The 25,927-nt window shown below is 41.7% G+C and overlaps 1 long non-coding RNA gene across 2 annotated transcripts in view; it reads left to right on the forward strand.

The window, feature by feature from the left end:
* Nucleotides 1-25,927, forward strand: part of LOC146752434 (uncharacterized) — a 36,399-nt gene that overhangs the window by 7,781 nt on the left and 2,691 nt on the right. The window contains exons 1-2 of one of the 2 annotated variants that reach the window (XR_014940626.1): nt 7,132-7,237; nt 23,454-23,564. This is a non-coding gene — a long non-coding RNA (uncharacterized LOC146752434). Of the gene's footprint in view, nt 1-7,131; nt 7,238-23,453; nt 23,565-25,927 lie in introns of those variants that run through there. The other variant, XR_014940625.1, reaches the window with a different exon arrangement.

Here is a 25,927-nt window from a genome sequence, read left to right on the forward strand (position 1 = left end):
CACAAACACTTTGCCAGCCTACTTGGTGCTTTCCAAGCTGGCCAGATCTACAGCATGGGCATTGCTGGCACACCTTCTGGTTCAAAGTTTTTCTGCTATGGCAGCACTGGGATGCCAGTAGAGAAAGGCCAAGGCAACTCTTTCTCTCGCTGTGCCAGTCCCTGGAAACCACCTTGCCACCTCCTCCCAGCCTGCACACAAACCAATTGATTTGCTCCACTCTCTGAGCCTCCTGGCAGCCCACTGTGAGCTGACACAAAGGAAGACCCACAGATCAAAAGAAACCAGCACAGAGACAAGGGGAAAGCATTACAGGAAAGCAAAGTGCTGCAGTGAAGTTCTCTTAGCATCTTTTTCCATCTCTGTTTTTGTTACTGGGCGATTTCCTTTTCATTCCCAGTGTGATAGAAACTTTATCATCCCAGTAACATTAATTTGCTAGATCCACCCCTCTCTGAAAGACTCCTGACAAGAGGACTGCATGGCAAACTCCTGTGCTCTCTGCCTCCCCATCGAGTTTCTCAAATATTCTGATGTTGTCTCAGAAGTGCCTTTCTTCTGCTGTTTTTGTTTCTCAGCGTGAACTTTATGGTCCCCAGAGGTAGATTCAGAGCTTAAAGGTAAGTGAAATGCAGTGTCACTGGGTGTGCTTCAGGCTCTTCCGCATGAAACGCAGAAACAACAATCTCTTCACCTCCTTCCAAGCATAACTAAAGCCCTATTTTCAGTAGGACAAACTCATGCAAAAATTCCATAAGGTTCTTAATAGAGCCAGCTGAGTTTGCTGCTCACCCTTTCAATCCGTGGGCATTTGACAATTGTGAGATGATGTTATTTTAGCGAGTATCTGACAAAGCATCTGGTAAATTTTGCCCCCCTGTTTTTCAGGAAACCAGATTTCAAGGTAAGGTGATCTTAGAGGTTGCCTATTGCAGCCGTGCTTGACATTTTGGCTGCAGGCAAGACATGCAAGTGCACGGCTGTGCTGTGCCAGAAAGGTATTTCTCTTTTGTTCTTGGTGTGAAGTCTCATCTAACTCAAGTACAGGTGAAGAGGTTACCCAGTGTTAACAACAGTGGGCTTTCTCCGTGCCTGCTTGCAGGTATAGGTTCTACTAACAAACCATGGGAGACTCACATGTGGTAAGAAAAGCAACCTCCAATGAGCTTGCATAGTTTCTCTGTTCCTTACTATCCCGTTTTTTTCATGCACTTTTCATTACAGCTCCTTTTTTTGTACTTCACTGATCCCTCATTCTTTTTAGAAAGACTTTTTTTTTTTAAATAGCTTTTAAAAATACAGCTTTCTTATAAGATGGGCTCCTCAGGCAGCACGCCTCCCTTGAGACAACAAAGTAGGCATCTCACACAGAGCCCTGAGAGGCTGTGGATGTCCTGCCCATCAGTTCACTGTTTGCTTTCCCATCACCCTGCTGAGGATTCTGCTACTTCAGTGATGCTACAGCAGCAAATAGACTTCGTCTGTTTTAGGCCTTCGCAAGGCAAAGGGTGACAGCTCCCAGCTGTCTGCACAGGGCTGCAGGAGGAGGCTCTTCATATGAGCAAGTGCTGCCCATGGATCAGCTGGTGCAGAAACATTGCTTCCACAGGTCCATGAGCTCTCTGTGCTGGCCAGTGTCTGTGTGGGCTGAGGAAAGGGGCCCAAGGGAGAGAGGCTGTAAGGTGGTTCAGTACCAGAATAGGAAGGGACGTCAGGGAGCATCATTTTGGCTGCACCTGGGGGCTCCTGTGTGGGCTGGTATAGGGCTGATACCACTTCACCACATGAAGGGGCTAGGCTGAGAGCCCCCACAGCAGATGTCTCTCCTTACATACACATTACAAGTTGCTGTAGATCCAGGAATGAGTTCCTAGTGCAATGTGTATGGTCTGGGAAGGAAGGTATCTGAGAGGTGGAAATGTAATCCTCCAGCAAGAGTGGAGGTAAAACATCAGTGTACCAAAGGGGTTTTGTACATCCCCATATATGCTGAAGCAATATTTAATTTGTGCTCTCACGAATGCACAGAGCTCATCAAAGCTGTAAATGCAATCAGCTTTTGTAAACTGACTCACAAGACAGGAGGAAAACTGGGGACCTGGGAACTGCTCTGGAGACTCGGCATATCATCTCGATAAACTGCCGTTACCATCAGTGCATCAGAGAGCCTAGAGCAGGGTCCTGTTGGCAGTGTTTCTCTATTGGCTATGGGATATCTAAGAGCTACAGCTAACTGATTCCTTGCTGTACCTCAGTGTATCTAGCATCTCCAGCATTAGCAGTATGTCTGCTAAAAGGCGACTTGGAACAATCTGAAATACAATAAGTGCTGTTGTACAGAAAGCTGTTTTTGTGTCTGCAGTCCAGGAAAAATGGGTAAACACCTATACTGTCACAATGGGGTCATGTTGTTCCCTCAATAAAAAATAGGGTTTTCGCAGCATAGGTTGCTAAAATTTGCTAGTCACAGCATATTTGAAAAAGAGCCTCCAATTACCCTGTTAGCTAGTGCTCTTTCTCTGCCATAAACAGTAATGCTCGATCAAACATCTTGATGCTGTTATAATGAGCTGTACCTAATACCTTAACGAAAACATCTGTGTAGGCTAAAAGGGAGAACAGACTTTCTGGCTGTCAGCAGATTTAGAGCTCTGTATCTGATGCAGTCCAGCCAGATAGTCTCTGTTCATATCTTTCCCTGTTGGCTTTCTTCTTTTCCTACATCTGCTCAGGTAGCACTGGGTGTCCACGACCAGTCACAAGTCACCAACCTATACAGATGTTCTGCTTAGGGCTGTGCCACCTGTGGAGAGGAAATCCAGCAGTGATGGGAGTTAGTGGTTTCTTTGCAAGCCCACCCCATGTGCCATGTCGTCCTGTTTTCCCCTTGAGTAGACCTTTGATTTCTCTTTTTTGCAGGCTGCTTTCAATATTCTGTTTCTCCAGATACTGGTGCCCTTCTCTTGCATTCTCTGTGTACCCCCATGCATGTAGTACCTCATGTAGTAGCACGTAATACCTCATTCATAAAATTTCCCAGGCACGCTTCTAGACCCAGATAGCAAGGGCATTTGTTAACTGAGACAGGATTTCAACCTGTGTGATGCAGTATCTGTGGAGTTGACAGAGCCTGCGGAAAGCTGACAAGAGATGATTTCATTCAACTGTGAAGCCTTGAACCATGAAGATCGCAGCGCTGCTCATCCTTTCAGAGCACTGTCATCATTTGATAGATTAATCAGGGTTACTTAGCAGGGATGCTTACCTGGCAAGGCAATTCCTTAGCTTTTGTACCCCTTGAGTAAAAAACTCAAGAGCAATGAGCAGCTGCATCTGGCTCCAGCAGCACTATTAAACTTCAATACCAATGGGGTATTTAGTGAAGGGTATGAGGGCTCCATGTCTTACAGTTGATTTTTTTCTCCCTTGAAGATACCTCTGTATTTTGTCTTCGGTGAGGTGAAAATTTCACTGTAACCCGCATTGTTGCATCTGATAATATTTACAGAGCTTTCTGCCTTAGTAGCCTTGAAGAAATTCCTGTCTCTGGTTTATATTTGCTATGAGCAGACCAGTGCACGTTACCATTGTTGTTTAAAGGATATTTGTGCTTCAAGACCTTTTGTGTAGCATCTCTTTCCAGCTTTGGAGTCAGACTTTCTGCTCCTCCCCTGCAGGTCTTCATGCTTCCTAAAGCGTGCCCGTGGGCACAAGATGAAGCACACACGTACCAGTGTCCTGAGGCTCAAATGCTTTCTGTCCTCAGGAAAGATCCTGAAAAGCCTTTTCCTAAGTGAAGCTCTGGCCCTTGTTTGGGTTGGCTATGAGCTGGCAGAGACAAGATCCTTAATGCTACCTGCATGCATGCTTAGATTGGATTTTATGGCTTGTGAGCCTTCCTGCAGCCCTCTGTGTGGCAGCCTGACATTTAGGCTTCTTTCTTCTTCCATCTTAAAGAGGGGTCAAAAGCAAGTTAGCTTTCTGCCTTCTTTCTTATCTGATCTGGTCTTTGTACCATGATCTGAGCATTTGTCACCTGCGTGGACAGCTTATATTAACACTGATTTTAGTTTCCAGCCTTTGATCTGCTCTCTTCTAGCTATTAATCGTCTTATCTCGTTCATCAGTAAGACTGCTTTTCCCCTGAGGGGAGATATTCTCTTCCTCTGCCCCGTTTTCCTTTATATTACTGCTACAGCATGTTTGCAGTGCCTGAACTTGGCTCTGCATTGTATTTTCTCTAACTTCTTGCTTACAGATGCAGATTATCAAATAACATCCCATCTGCAAATGGACTCTTAATTTAAGCTTCATAGTATCTGAATATCACCACGCTGCAATCACATCAAGACTGAAGGGAGAAACACGTTTTGCAGAATGGCAGTGTTGTATTTCAGATTGGAGTCAGCCTCTTGTGAAAGCAGCCAACACTTTTGCTCCAACTGGAGCATACTGATGCTTCTCTTCTGTGACTCACTTGAGGCTGCAAATCTAGCTCAGTAACATCTTATTCTTGGTAACAGTGGTCTTCAGAATCCCTCCAGTTTTGGAAGGCTTGTATCACATTTTTTTTTCCCCAAGGACTGAGCCATAGGTGGGCTATGGCTTCTAGGCTGCAGACCTTGTGTATGTTTTTATAAACCTAAAGGAAAGAACTAATATCTTTCCTAAACAACTTAGTACAAGCTGTGCTACGTTACTTGAATACCCTTTCCAATTAACATCTTCTGTGTACAATTCTTGAACGGCCACTAATTTGTGTTTGCTCCATTTTAGTGTAGCACTGTTTAAGACATCAGTTTATTCATTTAATTATTTTAGCCACAGCAGTGGCACTCCCAAATATACTTTTGTTCCACTGTCCAGGTAGCTTGTCAATGTGCATATTGTTAATGCTTTTGTTTTCTTCTTTGCTTTCCCTTCTTTTTTTTCCCTCCTGCAGTTCTGCTGCAGTCAGCCCTAGAAATATCTTGAAGCATAGATTTCTTCTCTGTGCTAATTCTTTAAATGCCAAAAAGTCTTCCTGCTTCCATATGGAGGCTTTTAAGCTTTTTCTTATGCAGAAAACAAACATTTTCTGACAGCTGCAGAGGAATTCAGCCTGCTTTGGCATTTCAATACAGACACCTTTTTGCTTGCTAGATAACCACTTTGGGATGAGAGGTAGTCTTAAAAGTAGAATTTTATCGAGTATTTCCTTCCTTTCTCATAACAAAATTCAAAGCCTTTGGTCTACAAATACATATGACTTGTACCTGCCTCACTGCTGCTGAGTGTTAGCAGCAGGGTGCAATGAAGCCCTGTTTTCCTGAGTTACAGAAGGTCTTCTCCACCTGCACAGAGGCTTTTTCACCTCCCGCTAGTGCTGTGCACTGTGCAGTGGGAATCAGGGCTCATTTGGAGCAAGTGTAGGTGACCTCTGGGTGCTCACAATGCAATGAAAATACAGTAACCCCAAATACAGAGCTTGCTGTACCTAACACATTTACTTTGCAGATCCCTTTGTTCAGATTCCTGTTGCACAGAGTGATATGCTTTATCCTGCATAAAGAAGGGTCACGCTGCTCCTGGGAGTGCAGGCTGTACAACTTTCCACTCTCTTCTGAGAGCATCGTGTCTGACAAGTCTCTCTTCGATCTCGCTAGACCCTCAGTAGCTTCCAGATATCCAGACAAGAATAAATGCCAGGATGTTCTTTCATTCTTCATTGTCAAAAAGGATTGCAAGATCATTTTTTCTACAGACTGACTGAACTTGCTCTATCTATCCAAGCCTTTTCCATCTTCATATTAAATTACTTCCTCATATTTCTACATCGGGCTATGATGAGTACAGCATATGGGAAAGTTAATAATGAAAAAGCAAAGAAGTTAAAAGTAAATCTGGAGTTTTAAATTTATTCACGTTAAAAAGCCAAGTGCTACTTTAAAAATTATTTCCTATGTTTTCACAGTGTTATTTCAAAAAATATCTCCACTAAGAAAGCTAAAAATCAAATGTGAGTTGAAACTTTTTTAGTTTCATATGATGTTAATGAAGAATCTGGGCAAAACAACAAACTCTGAACCCAGATTGCAAAGTCTGTACAACCAAAGGAAACAAGGGGGGGTACCTACTGGGGGTGATGGCTGACAGGCAAACCGAGAAGAACGTGAACCCCAAGTACTTCAGCCAATAGGAAAAGGGGGAAGGGCTCACTACTGTTGGGGTATAATGATAAAATAGAGGCTGTGTCCCTCGGTACTCTGAGACATTCCACAGGGGAATGCCCCAGTGAATTCAAAATGAGAGAGCTGAAGATTCGCCTCTGTCTCTTTTTGGGATGATTGAATAAGCCTGCTGGAGCAGAAATTTTCCAAACAACTGGTTCAATGGTTCACCCACAGGTCTTAGGAGAATGGGAGGAAACTGGGGAGAGGCTTATGCATTTCTTTCTGCCTTTCTCTTGCCTGTGACACAGAGGTAGTACTGCAGCATGCAGAAAGGCTGCTCTGCTGAAGAGTGCTGAGCACACTGCCAGCTGCAAAAAATGTCATAGTGTGAGATTTAAACAAGAAAAAACAAATTAGTTCTCCTCACCCTATCTTGGAATTTTGAGGTGTCTGTGGGACTATTTTCTAAGGGCTGGAGGGCTGGAGGTTTGTGTTCTCTTCTCTCCTTTTGCTTTTTAAAAGATAGCTAAATTTCCTGTGGGATTATGTGGCTTAAAAAGCCGTAAGAGAGGGAAGTCTGAATCCTCGGGAGCAGTCATTGCCCTGCACAATGCAGAATGTGCAGGCAGGTGGGTAGGAAGGCTGTTAGTGTACAAAGATTTGTCTTCGTGCATTTTCATCCTGTGAGGACTGTTCAAAAGCTGCTCTTGTTTAAGGCAATTGCAGAGATTATCATTGATGAAGAGTGATTTAACAGTTCGTAGGTGCCATACATTCACTGTGCTGGCAATCCGGGCTCTCCAACAGCCTCCCCAAGGGCGGGCCTACAGCTGGTAAGGACATGCTTAGAGGCGGCATTTTTTCTGACTACTAACTTGAAAAAGTGGTGAACTACTCCTTGGTGTGAGCAAAGGAGGGACATCAGAGAGTGAGGGTGGCTGCAAGACCCCTCCCACTGCCACGCTGGCCCCTCTGCCCCAACAGCTGTGTGAGGCCTCACCTGTGGCCTTTACCCACCCCTGCCCAGGCCCTGTTTCAGCCCTTCTGAGGTCTGCACCAAAGGATAGCTGCTACAGATCATGCAGGTATGTGTATGTATGCTGTTTTGGTGGGTACCTAGCTCTGTTTAACACAAGTTTGGTTGGCAAAAGATGTCTGGGTGCCTCCTCTCTCCTGCTCCACCATGCAAGACTTGCGCTATGCAGGACACATGGCTGGAACTTGCCTGCTTGATGTGCTAAAGCTAGCCAAGTCTCTGTTGTGTCAGCTTTACAAGCCAAGAGGAGCTCCACCTGAGTCTTTCTTTTCCTTTCTCTGGCCAAGATATCTCAGCCCTGGAGCTGCCAGCTGGGGTGTGGGTGGTAGCCGGTGTGCAGGACTCCACCAGAGCTCGCTGCTTGCTTTTCCCAATGTTAGCAGGGTGAGCTGAAGAGTTTGAAAGGAAAGAGGATAACTTCCTCAGTTGGAAACTAGGGGTGTTGGTAACTCTGGGAGTCCTTTCTAGCCTTGTATTTCCCATCCCCTTCCCCTGTGGGAAACCTGAAGGAGCAGAAGTAATCTACTTCCCGCTGCTTAGCTGTATTTATTTTCCACTGCCTGCCTCTCTGCCTGCAGCACCACTAATGTTCCCAAAGCACCTGAAGTCATTTATTTTCTGCCTCTGCCTATGGCAGTGGTATTGCACCCTAGAAGGTTTTTCTTGAAGCCTTCTGGGCTTTGTTGGGTGCGCTCTAGGCATGTGAGAAAATAAATGGGCATAGAAGCAGTATGTGTTAAATCCACAGCGGGTGTCTAGACTGCCAAGGCTTGTATATGTTTTCACTTTTAATAAGTGTACATAGATATATTACTAAGTATCTAGTAGACAAACATACTCTAGATGCTGAAAACTTGCTGCTCCTATGGTCCTCACAGGAGCAGTTTGAACAGCATCATCTTCCCTTTATAAACACTGTAACATTTCTCTAAGAACTTAGATTGCTTTTGATGCTCTCCATTTAATTAGGAAAATCTCTGCTTGTTTTACAAGCTTTTCTGGGTCATCCAAAGCCCTGTGTGAGAAAAGATGCTTGGATGTTGCTGGGGTTGTGCGGGTCTCCCTGCTCTGAACTGAGCTATGCATGCATAGACCAAGGTTCAGCATTTAGGTTAAGAGGAAAGGAGCCAGTCAGCTGCTTTTTCAAAGAATGATGAGGTTTAGAGTGATTAAATGTCTACAAGCTTCTAAGGTAACAAGGCTTCAATTCTTCTGTGATTATAAATGGCTGAGAGTCAAAATGGGACTATTTATTTCCATGAGTGACTGCGTAGGAAGTGCCTAGTTCATGCTGTGAATAACTTGTGTTTTTCCTCTTCTTCATTCCCTCGGCTTCTGATGGTCTCTTGCAGACGAACTTAGACACATTTCTATTAGCTGTCCCCAGCTGGTGTCACTGGCATCTCCTAGATCTACACCAGCAGTTTTTTGGCCTCAGTCATTAAAAAATACATGAGTAAAAATACAAGTCACTGGCTCCAAGGTGGACATAGTGAGCTAGGCTGCTTTCCCCAGTATCTAGCCAGTCTGCATCTAATGGTGAGCCTGCAACCAATAAAGTCCTGAGGAAGGCACATAAGATGTAAAGCCTTTCCCCTCTTATTTCCCTTGGACTGTTTTTCCCATCTTTCCTCATGTGTTTTGCTAGCAGAAGCACCTGTTGTTTGTCAGACAGCTACTTAAGACTTAGGCTGGAACAGGCACATGATACAGTCAAAACTTTTGTAATTTGAACTCCTATGTAACTTTCCTACTTACCACAGGGGAGATAAATCCTCTTACCCACCTGTCAGGTAGGCCCAACAGAGCAGCTGGAAAGAAGAAAACAAGCTGTGCATGACCATCCAATCCCTGCTGACCATTGCGGGTGTTGCTGGGAGCATGCTTTGCTTTCTCCTGTGTAGGAGATATTACCTGGAGCTTTACCTCTGGGGTCTTCCTAGGCACTCTGGTGCTGAAAAGTCCATTCTGCTCAGCAAAGTCATCAGAGGTGAAAAAAGCAGTTTGAGCAATTGATAGAGCTTAAAGTTACAGATGAAAAGGGAACTTCTCATCAAAGGCTTCAACTTTTTCTATAATGTTGCTGCCCCCAGGCTTGCTCTGCTGATGACTCTCTGTTGGCCTGTGCTCCTTGGGGTCATAGGAAAACTGCTTTGTCTGTTGAAGATGGGGGTGGAGGAGGAGAAAATAATAAGTTGGTCTTTCTTTTTTCTTATTTTTTTCCTCTCTGGAATTGAAAAACATGCAGTTTTAGAAGACATTATGTCAGTCTGTTCCTGCTACGGAGCAAGATTAGTGTTGTATACAAATGGAGATGTTAGGAGAAAAATGTAATGCAAAACAATGTCTTGTTCCCATGCAAGCTAGAGTGGCTGCATAATAAATACAAGGCATCCAGTCTGTGTTTAACATACTTTTTTGAAGCCATGAAAAAACCTTCAGTAAAAGTCTCCTAAAAAGCTATGAAATGAAAAAGTAGCAGCTGATTCTTACAAATGTTTCTTCCTGGAGGTTTATGTTTATCTTCAGTATTTTTGCTTAGGATTGTTTGACCCTCACACAGCCCTGTGCAGAGGGCATATATAAAATCAGAACAGCTCCATTTTGAAACACGTGGGGTGGCTTCTGAGCTCACTGGCTCTGTTGTAACTAACACTGCAGCACCTCTCTATCTCTCTCTTAAAACTGAGACATCAAAAATGTTTTCTCCAGCCTCCTCCTCCTGGCCACACTTCACCAACATGTACCTTGCAGAAGATGAGGGATAGCAATCCATGAACTTTATGGCTTCAGTGCTGGGGTTGTTCCTGGGCCAGCTGCTCCTCTGGGTCCTGCTGATGGTCAAGGTATGCATCTCTGGAAAAAGCTGGCTTCTGAAGCAAGAGGTATAGCATTGAGACCTATTTGAGATCAGTTCAAGTGCACTGATGAGCTGCAAAGCAATAAGGCATCCAGTAGGAACACGTAAGGTGGTATTTCAGCACTTGCCAAGGAAGGGCATTTATCTGCTATTAAGTCAGCACCCATCAGGATAACAACTAATTGAAACCAAAGGGACCGCTCACAGCGTAATATACCAGGCAACGTGAATAATGATAATACTATTTGGCCCTCAGTTAGTCATCTACAGTTTCCTTCTAGAGCTAGAGAGCTCTGGCTGTATCTCCTGCTGCTGCACGTGGGCTCTGTGTGGATTAATTTGTGCCTCTGAAGAGGGGTGACTGCTGCTCATGTCTGCAGGTGTTTGGCCCAATCTTACCCCTTCCATTTAAGAACTGAAAAATCAGTTATTTTTTTCTTCCTCCTTTACCACAAACTATCTGGGGTCTCTCAAGTGTCTCAAATAAATCTTTCTGATTTCTCTTTGTGCCTGCTAAATTATGGCATCTTTACTGCAGGATAACAAGCCTGGCTGCCTCCCAGCTGGTTTCTTTGCTGGTTGCCCAGCTGTTAGCCTGACCAGAAAGGTGACATGGATGTCTGTCACAACGCAGGGTTTGCCTTTTCTTTCACATTACTTATGTTGCTGTAAGTATACTTGATGAGGTTCAAACACATGAAGTCTGTGGGAATGAAAATTCCTTGTTATTGCCCATTAACATCTATGCAGGGAGACTGGTACTCAACAGTACCAGTGGATGGGGATTTTTTTTTCTTACTGCTGGGCTTGTTTCTTTTTGTAATATATCTTCCTGGAAACTGATTTTGGTTCTCCTGTTGCTGTCTGTGAACTTTAACAAGTAGACAGACTACTGTGATGGCTGCTGCTGCTGAACAATATTGGATGAGCAGACAGGGTTAGTGCTAAGTTTTGGAACACACTCAGCATGTGCCCCTTGAAGTCTGGATTCTTTCCTGGGACTTGAGGTCCTTCTGTGGACTGCTGCTGTGGCATTGCCTCTGCTCATTAGATTTGATACTTCTGTAAGTATAGAAAGGTGGCTTACTGTTAATAAGCTTCTCTGTTAATCTCAAGCGTGTCCCCTTACTGTGTAAAAGCTCCTTGCAAACATAGACTCCGAATCTCATCTTGGCTGTGCTTCTTCATTTCTGTTTGTGCCATGCATTGCAGTAACGTATCATTTTCTGAATCCTGCCAGGAAGAATGTCTGCTATTCTTCATAGTCTTCTTTATAAGATGGCTTCTGTAGTGTTAGTCCTTGCCTGCTCTGGGAAACAAATACTTTGCTGACAGTGTTTTTCACTGATACATCTTGCTGTACTATTTTTGAAAGCTGGTCTCGTCTTTGCACTTGGGCAATTCTCCCTTTAGAAAATGTGACAATGAAACCCATGTGGCACCTTTTGTTTTCGCCATAGCTGCTGATGAGTCATTGGTAGGAGACGCTCTCAATGAATTTTAAGTTTGCACAGCACCAAATGAAAGTACTTATTTGGACACTTCCAGTCGATGTTGTGCTCAAGCACAATAGCAGCAATTAACTTGAATGTGATTATTGTGATTTCTGGTTTTGATCCCACCAAAGATGTCCTCAAACACATCCTGCACTGTGAGCTACCAGATCTGAGGGTGGGAGGGCAAAGCACAAGGATGTGTATTTTGGCCACTTCTGAAAACAGAAGCATCTGGATGTAGATTCTGTCTAAAGGTCTCACCCTGCAAAAATGTCAGCCATCATAGTACCAGATTAGATCTTCACTTAGCTCCAGTATGTTTATCAGACTGCAAGGTTTTGCTTCCCCCATCCCCTGCTTCTGCAGTCTAAAGCTGCTGAGGAGTTTCATAAGAATATGTAGCTGTAGTTCCTGTAAATGGGTGAGAAAAATGAACTGCCAACAGTCGTATACTTTATCAATTAGCAGACTGGAGCTGGAAAAAAGAATTATGCCCACCTGTCCTCAACAGTTTCCTGTTTACTGGATTTATTGAGCCCATTCATCTTGACTGAAACATACATCTGGATATGCAGGACTGCTGCTTAATATGTGTGAAGCGGGGGATTTAAAAATCAATCATATTGAGGAGCAACTATTTTCAGTCCTTCACTCTTTCACATTTCTGCCTTTTCACTGTGTTCTCCAAGCTGTGAAAGCTTTTAATTTCAGTGTGTTTGACTGACACCCCAGAGGATGTGACTCATGAGTTAAGGGATGGACAGGAAGTGTTCAGTGGTTTCTCAGTAGGGATACATCTGTCCTGAGGCAATTCTCCTTTTTAAGTGGCAGGGGGCTTTAGTGGGAAGAAAGAAGGTTTTGACCAGGAATTATAAAGGGTATCTAGTAGAGGCTTCTAAGAAAAATGCTCACATAAATTCTTCTAATTCTGTGCTAACAGGGACTTGTCAGTGAGCATCCAAAGGTAAAGTTTGGCCAAGTTTGATCAGCACAGAGAGCAGAAAAGGATGTGGCAGCCCAGAGTGCCTTCTTTCCCCAAGTTTCTCTGGTTGGAAGAGCCACTTCTCTGGTCTTGACAAGAGGTCTAGAAAGAAAAAGACAGATTCTGCCTACACTAGAAATAAAGCTATGCAATATGCCTACGTTCTGACACAGAGCTCCATGGGCAGTTTTCTGTGGGCAATTTCTTATTCTTTCCTTGCTTCCTTATGCTGTTCTCTTTGTCATGGTGTCAAGATGTCCTGTGGATTTTATGACTTGAATTAGCTCATGCTAAGTAATTTACCTGAATGTTAACTATATAATAACACAGGGGAGGTTCAGGTTGGATATCAGGAAAAGGCTTCAGCCATGGGGAGGCTGGGCACTGGAACAGGCTCCCCAGCTCAGTGGTCATGGCTCCAGACTGCCAGAGTCTTAAAAAGGTCTATTGGTCAGTTTAATCCTACAGCCTAAGCTGACTAGAACAAGATATGTTGCAACTATAATGAGTCTATTTATTTCAGTGTATTCTTATTTATTTATCTTTCTGTTCCATGGGTTCAAACTCAGCTATAGCCCTAATCTATTTTATATATGGTTTTCCCTGGCTTCAAAGTTTTGGTTCAGACCCCTAGGAAAGTGCAGAGAGTTTCTCCAGACAGAAATCCCTTCAGCTTTCTGATGTGTCATGGAAAGACTTTTTTTGGGTGCTCATATGTGGAGCCAGTGAAGCGTTTTGAAGCGTCCCTCACCTGCAGACCACTCTTCTGACTGCTTTGTGAGGGAGACGCTGGGTAAGGGATCTGTGAAAAGTAAAGCAGCTTGAAGCTTTTCTTGTGATCTTGCCAAGCGGGATAAATGGCTTCCCCATTTAAACAGGTCAGCCTCTAGGAGGTTTCTTTTCCAATTGGCTGCTGTGTTAGGGCACTCTGGGAAGACATTCTGTGATGTCTCGGAAAAGTTCAGAAAATGCATATAATGTTTCTCAGTCTTAAATTCTTTCATTACCATTGAAGGAACTTCTGGGATTTTGCTTTTTTATTAAAGAAGACTACAGGTGTGTAGGAATCAAACTTCATAAGCTTATGAACTTGAAGCAAATGAACGCATTTCCTCCAGTTTCCTATGGCTCTAATCTCAATAGGCTTTGATAATATAAGAACAGGGAAAGGACAGCTTGTGGTGATGGACAGTTTAATCTCACCTGCCTGCTGTGAAATACACTGGTCGATCTAGAGAACTGCAAAGTATAAATTGCCTTTTTAATACTGATAAACAATAAAGGGGTAAACAAAAACTTAAGGAAATATTACATCCTAATTGTAGTTATCTGCTGGGATCAACAAATCTGGTTCATCCCACAGCTTCTGCTGTTTATTGAGTCTCTCAGCCCCACAGTAATTATTTCCTTAGCCCTTAGTTTGTTTGTGCTGTAACAGTGGCTTGAGGATGAGAAATTCTGTCCATGTTTATTATGCAACCAAAGCAGCTGACCAGCTAAGTATCTGTCTGATTTTTTTTTATCAAGGAGTTTGTTAGCAAACTTATAATCTAAATGATGCCCTGATGTAATGTAAAGAAAGGGAGGTGATGGATAATCCTCTACCCCTCTCCATCCCATTCCTTACAAGTCAATAAGCTGCATTCCGTGCTACTTCAGGCTGTTTGCATGGAAAAGAGGTAAAGAGGGAATAGACTGAAATTATGTAACTTGTTTAATCGTAGAATTATAGGGCTGGCAGCAATGCTTCAAGTCTCCCTCACACCCAGCCTTTACTTGTGCCCTCAGAAGAAGCAGGATCCTTTCAGAAACTCCGAGCTGAGTCTCGCCTCTCTATCACAAGGCAGAGATGGATCTTACCAGATTTTCAGGCTGATCTGATGAAAGAGAGATGGAAAAATGCTACATCCTGTCAGTTTACAATCAGGCAGCCTCCAGGTACCACAGCTTGGGAGTACAAACACCATGAAGAGCATCTGTTTGAGAAGATCTAACACAGGGAAAGAGAATGAAATTGAGACTGGGCAGAATATCAGAGCAATGTTTCACAGCAGTGAGGACTACTGAGTATGACTGGGAAAACAGCAGAAATGATCTTAAGAGTGGGGTGATAACTATGAACCAACCCATGCACACTGCCCTGTAAAGGAGGAGGAGCTTGTTATCTGCCTGGTGGGGAAACTGTACATCAATTGGTTGTTTGCAGTCTAATGAAGGATCCAAGTGTGCTGCCCAAAGGTGGACATTTTCACTGATTTATGCCAGAGGAAGACTCCTGGTAGCACTTCAGCTCAGTCTGATTTCAGTGTGTTGCACTCATGTCTTATTCTAGTGAATTAGGCCAGAGTGGAGTCCTTTGTTAACATAGGGTGGTCACTTGTATTTTGCCTGTAAAGCTTTATTTTTTATGCCTTTTTCTCCTTTTGCTTCAGGATCCCAAGTCCCGAAGCATTTAGAAGAGCAGGCTCAGTTACAAGCACTGTAAGGGCGGTGGAGATGTGTGGCTGCTTACAACTGTCATGGACAGATGTCATGGGAGCTCAGCATTTTGAACAAGAGACAGGCAGAGCTGTGCTGTCATGTCTAAGGAATATGATCCCCGTAAGAGGAATGATATCTGCTATCCTGTAGGGCATCATGTTGATGGGTGATGTTAGCCTCTGAACTGCTTTTCATGACACTTGAGTGGGTCACTGGTAGCTCCCCAAAGAATTAACTGCTGTGGTGAGGTGGGAAAAGATGTCTGACCTTGGATAGCTGGCCTTTGTGCCTCAAGCACAGCAGCTGGTGCCCTCCCTCTGCAATTGTTTTGTGGGAGTCTGGGAGGGCGGGCAGGCAGGCATGGAGACATCCCTTTCACAGAGCAGAAAGGGGCTTGTCTGGCTGTGCTTGTATGCTTGAAACGTGGAATGAACTTAAATATCCCCTTTAACTTTCTTAGAAGAAATCCCATTTGCATGTTACACCATTATTAGCAGAGACAATGGGACAAACACTGGTATCCTGTTAATTATGGGCATGCTAATGATATATACTTCTGCAGTCAAATAGCTCTGTAATTCTATTTCCTGTCTTAATTTTGTGCTTTGCTGTTTGAAATGTTAATGAAGCCAGAATTCTCAAAGGTCATCCTCTGAATATATCGGCTTTTTTATTTTTTTATTTTTAATTTTGTTTCAGAACAATTTAAATGAGGTTTTGTTCTTAATGTTGCTAACAATGTTAACTTTTCTGTTTAATTAATGAAGGTGTAGGAATATGCCTTGGCCCTGGTCAGCGAGCTAAATGAGAACAGCTCTGTGTTCTTCTCTAAACCATTCCCTGCCATTTTCTGCCCTGATATGTTTCCTGTTGCCCTGTTTCCCCCAGCAGCCCCTGCCTCTTTCTCTTCAAAGATGACATGGAAGAATAGTTAAAGGAAAAAAGAAAAAGAAAAAACAAGAACAAAAAAAACCCAACAGAAAAGTGCAAATTTAGCAGAACTGAGCATTGCATTTTCCACGAGGCCATTTATCATCCTCAGAAAGTTTAGGTTCTTCACAAATAATAAAGCAAAGAACTGGTAATTGCAGTTTTCGGCTAATTGGCAGAACTGTGTCATGCAAAAAGGAGAATTTCTACACTGCCTTTGCTGACGATACTTGAAGGTTGTTTTAAACTTTCTACTAAATTAAGTGATTGTCCCTTGTCCGGGTTCAATGTTAATCCAACAGGTGGGGTTTTCATTTGTTTTTAATACTCTTAGATGACGGGGAAGTGGCAAGTGTAAGAGGTTGTTTCCACCAACTCGATTTGTGTGATAAAGCTCTCCAGGTCTGTTGTATGCACCTTCATATTGTAAGCTAGGTTCTGCTTTCTTTTTCACTGGAAAGCAAATGGAAGCTCTGGGTTATTTGGTGCTTTTGTACATGACCATACAGCTTTTTGGTGCCTTAAATACCTCTCATGCAGCCAAAGCTTCTCAGTGGTTAGAAAATGCGGGAGCCGTTTGTCTGGCTTTTTTCAGTCTGAACTGCTGACAGTTTCCAGCTTTAGGAAGCTCTCACCTGGCTCCCAGTGTTTAAGTCTCTGATACAGTGAGGCTGAAAAGGAACTGGCCAGGGGGAGGATATGCAGGTATTTGTTTCTAATGAATTAATCGAAACTGGATCAGAAGGGAGTGGTGGAATTTTTAGCTAGCTAATCTATCAGCTGTACTTGCATGTACCTACAAATCTGTGCATGAGAGGCAAGCCAAGAGCTTCTGCAGTAAACTTGCTATTTTTCACATATTTAGATAGCATGATCATCCTGCATGTGGAGGGCAAATGTGTGAGTGGAATTTTACCTGCTTCTAATATAATCAACAGAGAGTTTGCTTACTTCTCTCATACAACGTGAAGGTGACTTTGGTCTACCTCTTACATTTCTCACTTTACAACTGAGATTGTCAGTGTCTTTTAGCTTCACTGCCTAGGGCTGGATAGTTCCTCAAATATTATTTTACAGCAAGTGTTTCCACCTACAGCGCTGAATTTGCATGCAAGAGCACTTCAAGGGCAGCTTCCCAGCCTACAGACCCTGCTGTTCAGGTAGATAGAGGACAGTTAATCAAGTGTCTGAATGGAGTTCAGCAAGCTTTGCACAGGTATTCCTGGTGTGTCTCAGTGTCAAAATGGGGCAGTATTTACCCTGTGGTGAACAACCCTGGATGCAGATATAACAGCTGCTTGGGGAGGAGTCTGTGGCATTTGTAGCTCAAGAACACCCACTAGCTTAAAACCAGGGTTGTGGCCACATAAACTTCTAATCTAACACAACTGGAGAGACTATAAGCCTCTTAAACCAGCTTTTCCTGGTTTGTGGACATCACTTGTCCATCAGCCATGGTAGTAGAACTGCCCCAAAACTGGGGAGGAGAACCATGCTACTGGTTAATGTCTCCTGCAACACTGCTGTTCTGGGGGGTGAGGCAGTTCGATTATCTGAATGCTTACTACACTGATATTGCCAACTTTTCTTTTTTTCCTCCACTATTATAGATCTAATCATAAAGTCCAGCTTGTACCCAAAGCACTAGCACATCCATCAAGACGCATTATGTTCTCTAGGGCTTTTTATTTTTATTTATTTTTTTTAAATAAAGACTGTATATTTGGCATTATATAAGAAATCAGTTTTGAGAGAAGATTGATGTTTTCAGCAGATTTTGGTATTTTATGATATTTACAAAGCCCAGAGAAGTGCAGAGGGAGAAAAATATGACTAACTTTTCTTGAGTACTCCAAATAGTTAAATTGAAGTGAAGCTCTTTGTTGTTCCCCAGCAAAACAAAAACAAAAGTCTCTTTTGTTTTGTGTGGTAATTATGGATTTTCATGAGCACTCCCTGGTAATCAGGTTTAATGACACCAAACCCAAATCACATTATAGTCATTTTCCAAGGCTGTGTTGGAGACATGCCACATTAACCCAAAAGAACAAAGCTTTCGACGACAAGAAGAGTAAAAAGACAAAGGGAAGCAGCAAAGAAGTAAGATTTTTCTTACCTGTGACTGTACCCTTTGCACAATGTGATGCTGCACTAGAGGAATAAGCACTGATAAAAATATTGTAGAAATAATGTTGTCCTTGGATATCTTGGGAATCTAAGGGATAAACTTGTGTAAGGATTTACTCTTAATTTTATCTTCTTTACTATCATGTCTATTTGATTAAGCTAATAAAAAAACCGTGCTGCAGGTTGCATTATGTTATTTTAATATGCTCTTTTTCTTCTTGCTTGCTAAGCCTGACTTAGCTCAGTTGTCGAGTGCCAAGGGTTATGGGTTAGACTGTTCTGTGAGCTCATGAGCTGCAGAAAAAGGTTGGGGCTTGGTGGGTTGGAGGAACTTTCTATAGGAAACTAATGGGGGAATCTCATGTCTGCTGTGATGAGTAATGCTTTAGCAGATGCGCATGAAATGATGGAAACAGATCAACTGTACCACCACATTGAGCACTGAAAATAATTTTGGAAAGCCTGTCTATCCAGGCTATCCAAATAAAAACTTGATAGGAATTTCATTGCTGAGCTGAGGAGGGGATGTGGTCAAGAAGTAGGTAACTTAAAATTCATACAGGGAGCATGCTTTAACATAAATGCATGTTTTGAGTTCTGGTAAGATATGAAGTGTGCACACTGGAACACTTGTATCCATTTTTCTATTATGTCATATGCACTTATTAGTGAAAACCTCCATGTAATTTTTAATATGTGCTGAGTGAGTAAGAGAACTCTCAGTGTGAATTTTCCTGCACTATAACTTTTGCTTTCTGGCTTCCACAAAGCACCGTAAGGACTTCATCTGTAATTAGTGAGTTGTTCGCATTGCTGTAAAGTGGTAACCTGCTGTAGCTATTGTCTTCTTGGCTGTACACAACTTTCAAAAATATGGTCTAGGATGTCATTATTCTTTTCTTTGTGGTTCAGAAAAGGAATCCATTTTCTTTGATAAAAGACCCATTGATCTTTGTGATCTATAAATCATTCTTTCAAAAGAAGCCCTTTGAAATATCAATTCAAGGTATTCTCACAGAATATAACTTTATAGCTTTTTCTAGTGATGGAAGATAATCCTTGCGCCTATCAAAAAGGAAAATCCATACTATTTTTCATTGAATTTTGTGACTTTAGTTGAAGCTTTCTGAAGGCCCAACATTACCATCTCTAGCCTTGTATACCATATGAAGTCAAAGCCTTTGTGTCAAAACAGCATTTCCTTACCTCCAGCAGAGCCTGAGATAATTGAATTAAAAACAGGACTGTACGAAACAGCACTCCTTGCAGCACTGCAAAGGCTTAGCACCTTTCATGAGGAACACTTGTGCTGTGTGTGATTTCTTCCTATTTCTATTTTTATTTTATTTTATTTTATTTTATTTTATTTTATTTTATTTTATTTTATTTTATTTTATTTTATTTTATTTTATTTTATTTTATTTTATTTTATTGTCTTTTAAGGAACTGGTTTTCCATTACTGTAAACTGCTTTAGGAGCCCTGATAAACTCTCTCCATAGGATGCGTTTCTTAGATGCCAGCTTGAAAGTGTCTTACATCCAGTGGAAATACCTGATCTTGCATAAACCTGTCCTGGACAAATCTGCCTCTACCAAGGCTACAGGCCAGGGTCTGCTAAGACTGTCGTATTTGGTGAAACAACTGGAGGGGAGGTGGTGAGTGAGTGGTGTCATCATGCTCTCACACGAGCTGTCAGTCCTGTAGCTATCAAGTTTTTTGGCATAAGGGTGCATTCACGTTTCTCCTTATGCAATAAAGGACTGAGACTTTTCTTTGTATAATCTGAAAACCATGGCCACATCTTCAAGGAAAGCACAATGTACGATAACAATGCTGGCTCTATTGCTAGTGGAGGCTAGAGAGCGGGCCTGGGGTGGCTGCCTTTCAGTGCTATAAGTAATGAGCAGTCCTTAAGTGAACAGTTTAGAATTCCTCAGAGACGTTCAGAAACCTGCTGCACAAACCAAGGAATAAACGCAATGCAGCTCTTTTACATAAATAATCCTTTCTGCTTCTAATCTTCTGATTTATTCCCGTGGTGGCATATTGTTTGCGGTGTTTATCTCAAGGGACTGCTATTGATCTCTATTGAAGTGCTGAGGAAATGCATTTATCTGCATGAACCTGTGTCACTGTAGAGGCGCTCTGTGTCTGAGTGTACAGTTCTCCTCTTCGTGGTGATCACGCCTTATCTTTATTTCTCTTTTCCCTCCTCAGTTTATCTTTTGGGTGGCTGGCGCAGAGCAGTGGAATGCTTGGTGTGGTTTGTGAAACTGATTTAGGAAGTCAGCAGTGCTTCTAGTCCAGATCTTACCTCTTCAGTCTGTGACCTGACTGTGGATATAATGTGATTTGGTTTGGTTTTTTTTTAATAACTTTCTCACAGAGACATCTATACTTCAAGCATGTTCAGTGAAATTGGGGCACTCAGTAGAGGAGGGGAGAAGATGGTAGTGAGGAAATACTACCCAAACTGCATCCTTATTGAAGCTAAATAGGGTATTCCCAAAGGTTGAGAAAAGGACCAAGATCTGAAAGTAGCTGGAGTGCCATGCAGAAGGGGGAGGATTTTGTAGCAAATGTGTCCCTCTGTCTGTATTCTCCTCTGAGAATGTGAGGTCTGAAGGATTCTTCAAAGAGCAGAGCCTTCATCACAGGGTTGTCTCGTCTAAAACTGCAGAATAGAGTGAGAAACCTCTTAGGTCTGGTCCTCAAATGAGAAGATTAAAGAGAAAACCACACTTCTATTTTTGTTCATTTGTCCTTCAACATTAGAAACAAGGCAAATGTTAGATTTCTGTTAATTTTTTTTTTTCCTGTTATTTTTTTTTTTAACCTGGCTTGTATTATAGGGAATGTCAAGGTAACTGACCAAAGCTTTGGTATCATTCCTATGGGTTTTCCTGCCCCTTGAAAAAGGCAACTGAGCAGTTTTTGTGAGACCTAACATCCTGAAGATCCAGATCCAGAGCAATCAGATATGTCTTTGCCCCATTGCACAGGCTGTCACAGCAGCTGGCTTCAGGGCCTTAGGCAAAAAAATCTCCTTGGTCTTCAGCAGGATGCTGTGGAAGGAGTCTGAACTCAGATGAGTTCCTTAAAATCACCCGTAGAGTTCTCCTTCACATTTCTGTAAGGAGTTCAGATGCCATTTCACTGTCTTCCTTGGGATAAGTCAGCTTTGCTGTGGAAATCAGTGAGGCAGGCCATATCCTTGCTAGTTGTTCTGCAGAACCAACCTGTTTGTTCCTGTTGGCTGGGTGAATGGGATTTTGGAAAGATGCTTAATGTCTTTGAAGTATTTTTCTGGTTAAATATTGTTAATCGTCAGAACTATTCAGTTCTTAAGGTAATTTGTGGGTTTCTTTTTTTCTTTCTTTTTTATTTTTTATTTTCTTTAAATCCATTAAAGGCATGAAATGGAAAAAATTCTTTGGTTCAAGATTATTCAATGTAATTAGAACAGTGTCACTCATCTTAGTAAAATCCTCTATAAAAGTGTTTTTTTTTCCCCCGCTCTCGTTAAAACTTAAATCCATGATACATAGGAAAAGATACAAGTTATTGTTCATTTACTCTGTACCTCGCCATATAATATATTCCTAGAAATAGGAGGCTCTTGGTTTTAGTTTTATAAGTTGAATGCAGCTACTGCTACTATAGGTTGCTGCATGTATGGGAGGCCTGGAAGTGCTTTCTGCTGGTATCGGATTAACTACCTCTGTAATGTATGAAATCCTCATGTAAAGGATGGCTGTGCAAGAAGTGTGGCTGGGATGTGAAATATGGATTCACTGGACACCATTAGGCAAGGCAAGCTGCAACGTTATTATCTGCTTGTAGATTGTCTTTAATACCGGAATACATGTTGAGCATCCTTCTGGCCATCAACCAGATGCTGATTGTGACTTGTTGATTTCTCGATTCCAGCTTCAGCCATGACATTCCAGGCTATGAGGAATAAGTTACTCTTACTACCAGTGCTCGGGATGATAAAGAAACTGTTATTGTTTTTCTTCTTCTCTGCTTTTGTCTTTAATTTGATTGCATAAAACCTTATTTTTCATTTTCTATTTTGTTCCTGTAGATCTCATGGTTCAGTGGAAAAGAAATCATGGGATGCTGCTTCCTTCTGCAAGCTCATCACTTTAAATTTTGATCATTCGAGTTAGTATTATTTCAAGGACTGTTCATTAATTAGGATTTGGATTGCCAAATGTGACATTGTGCCTTGTGTAATCATGTATCAACATATCAATGACTGTGCTGTTCAGCAAACTCTAATAGCCATTTTGGGCAGATAAAAATTACAATAGAAATTAAAAGCAGATTTAAGTAGTTTTATGCTTATGCTTTATGCTTATGGCTGCATATATCTAAATTTTCCAAGTGTTTCATTTGATTATTCTGGACTCATCTATTATTATTGAAAGATTTTTTCCCCCCTTTTCTATGCTTCTCATGACTTTTTTTTTTTTTTTTAAGTATCACCATTTGTTCCTCTCTCTGTGTGATGAAGAGACCTCCTCCTAGTTTTCTTCACAAAAGTTTGGCTTGCTCTCCACTTGAATCCTAGGAATGAATTTCATTTGTAGCCTGAAGATCCATAATCATTCTTTGTCTACATAGCTCACACCCTGTCAGAGGCTGCTGTTTCTTACAAATTGCTGAATACCTGCAGTGTTTTGCCTTCTTTCTGTTTGTAATGATTGTGTAACAGCTTCCACCATTCCCTAAGTGCTATTACTGTAGTCTGTTCTCAGTTTGCTGTGCTCAGTCTTGCACTTCAGCAAGCCTTTGATATTTCCAGTTGTCCCATGTGAAGTCTCCAACAGGCCTGATTTTACCTACCAAATACCCATTTTCCTTGGCTTTGTGAGTTACCACTCATCTGACAGTCTCTTAGATGGAACTCTATCCCTGTTCCTTAGTGAGGTTGGTGCACCTGGCTGGATTGCCAAAGAAGTTTAAAATGAAACTGTTATTTGGAGACATTTCTCCCGCTGTGCCATAAACTGAGGTTTCCCGTGAGCCCATGAGAGGTTATTAACAACAGGCAGTCATGGAAAAGTCTGTTTCGCAGGACACAAATAAGTTCTATGAAATATAGTCCAGTACATTATTATTACTGTGGAGCAAAGGAATCAGGTTTTATTTGTATGATCTGGAAGCTTTGGTTTTTGGCTGGATAGAATGACTGGAAGATACTGGCAGAAGCTAAATACCAGTAATAAACACTCTTCTTTAGTGCTTTGAGCTTGTATTATATTTTTCTGTATGTTTGTCTGTTTGATATGATTGTCATAACTCAAATCCATTTGTTCTTAGGTGTTTAGGAACTGCTGTGAGCAGCTACAAGTATCATCCATTTATTTGCTCTCCTACAGGAAGATGTGTAAGAATACGAAGTTGCCTGAAAGAGACCTTTCCTGAAGTACTGATTTTGGTTCTCACTCTACAATGTGACAAAGCCACCTTCCTAAGACCTTCATCTACAGGTAATATAACATCAGCTGAGTCCATGGTGCTGCTGTTAGATGCAGCCAAATTGAAAATGTATCATAACTAACAATGCACATTGTACATCAGCATACTGAATACATGCATATGACACAGTCTGTAGCTTGGGATCTCTGGATTCCACAGGTTGGAGTATTGGGCACCATCACAGGTTGTTTACTCACCTGTATGTAATGTATGCTCACTATTTAGCAAATATGATAAATCTGGTATCAAGTTCAATGATATGGTTGGTTGAGGGAATCAGGCTCAAAGAAGAAGAAATGGTATCAAAACCAGCTGTATTCTGAAGTGCTTTTGGGGTCCTACAGTTGATAGTTTCTGAAGTGCCCAAGCAGCAGGTTGTTTTTGTTTACTTTAAAGCTTGTTGCCTTCTGATTATTTTCTTTCTCTGGTCACTTTTTCTTAAAGGGAAATAATCTGAGTACCAGGTTTACCCACTGTATTTGTTTGTGCGTAGCTTCTTTGCCTTGTTCATGTTTTTGCTTGAGGGGAATGTTGTCTTTGGACTGACTAGGTACTTAGATATTTCTCCTATGTTAGATGAAATATTGTATCCTTTACAGGGTGGGGAGTGCTACCATTTAAGACGATGGAATCAGTCTGTTCCAAAACTGTTTTATATGCATTAGGATCAAGTTAAAGAAGTTTTTTTTTCTGTTGCTATGACCAAACTGTTTCGGTAGCTTTGGACCATTTGCATCCTCATCTTTGTATATTGTCATTCTGAAGTCAGTGTTTTCTACTGCAACACTGGAGCTTTTACAGATTTTGTATTGAGAAACTCTTCCTCAGTCTGGGAACGTATTTCTTGTACAGTCCAAATTATATTCACAAATAACTTGCCTTTGTGCGAGCCCCTACCACCTCCGTGCCTCAGCATGCACCGTACTTTTACAGGATGAATACATTAAAATGCTTAGGCATTCACGGCTGACATTTGTTCTGTTTAATTGAAATAATTTCATCACCTTCTAAACTAAGCTTTTATGACACATCAAAACTTTGGAACATTCTCTTTTCAATTATTTATAAGCCTTACAATATATTTCTAAATTTCTAGTTTAGTTGTCTCAAATCATGTTTTTATGTTTTCTCATAACAGCCTGCTCTTCATCTTAAGAATGCTGTCTAACCTCTAGCTTTCTAGAAAATGTGTCTCCTATGAGCTGTAGGATGAACACACAACACAATCCACTCCATTAAAATGCACACACCATAACAATGCTAAGCTTTTGATGCAAGAGTGCTTTCAAGAAACCCGTATTTCTTTGTGCTATAACATGTCCATTGCTGAAAGTGGTCTAGTACCTAGAGCTGCCTAAATGAAGATTGTGTTGTAGCTCGACTATATTACAATGACAGTAAATGAAGGACATATTTTGTATTCACTTACCGTGTTTTTTTTTCCAATTTACTGAAATCATGGAAGTATTTATGGTTAGGTTACCTTAACTGAATGGTATATAAGCCCACTATATGGTGGTACATCTATTCTAAGAGTCTGTAATTGAATAAAGTAGGAAAACAGGGTAAGAGTTTATTGACAGAAGAGTGGTTCTGTGTTCACAGACTTCTGCACCATCTTGTCTTATTAACTGAAATGTTGTTTCCCTAGCATATAGCTGTTCTATGGTTGTCTTAATCATTTTGCTCTGTAGCCTCTAACAGCACCCTCAATGTGCTATTAGCAGCAGGGTCGTTCTGTAAATGAATAAGACAAAATATCTGTTTTTTTTCCTTTTTCCGGTGAAATTTCTCTGCCTACACAAGTTCTGTGTCCCTGGGAGCTGCAAGGAGTCAATCTTTGGTTCAGGTTGGGAGGAGTTTTATTTCTTTTTTTTTCTTCCTCCTTTTTAAATGTAGTTCAGCCAGCCACTTGGAAGGTGAAGATGAGATAGCACTGAGGTTGTCTGCAGACTCAAGTCACGAGGACTTGTAGGCTTCTCTCTCTGCTCACAATATAGTGTTGCAGCGGGCACTTCTTGGGATCCATGATGGTGTATATTTGATTCTAGTTTCAGTGCTTTTCTCTTGGTTTCTGAAGCTGTGTTCTTGCTAAGCAGGAAGGTGTTTTTGTAGTGTTAGAATTAGCAATCAGTGTTGGAACTAATACCTTTGCTGTGAGCTGGGCAAGAGCGCTTCAGAAATAGCGCATGGTTGTCATTAAATGCAGTGAAATGCGGCAGGGTCTTCTAAAAAAATTAACTTCCAGGATTTCCTGTGGAGCTGACTATTTTCTTGATCTTCATGTAAGTGCTCAGAATTAGTGCTCATAAAAAGATTTTAGTACTAATCCTCCTGTAGGTTCCTTTGAAATACAGTGTTAACTTTTTTTTTC

Source organism: Coturnix japonica, unplaced genomic scaffold (genome assembly GCF_054131305.1).
Source record: "Coturnix japonica strain WE unplaced genomic scaffold, WE-NBRP24 Scf045, whole genome shotgun sequence".
NCBI classification, from domain to species: domain Eukaryota; kingdom Metazoa; phylum Chordata; class Aves; order Galliformes; family Phasianidae; genus Coturnix; species Coturnix japonica.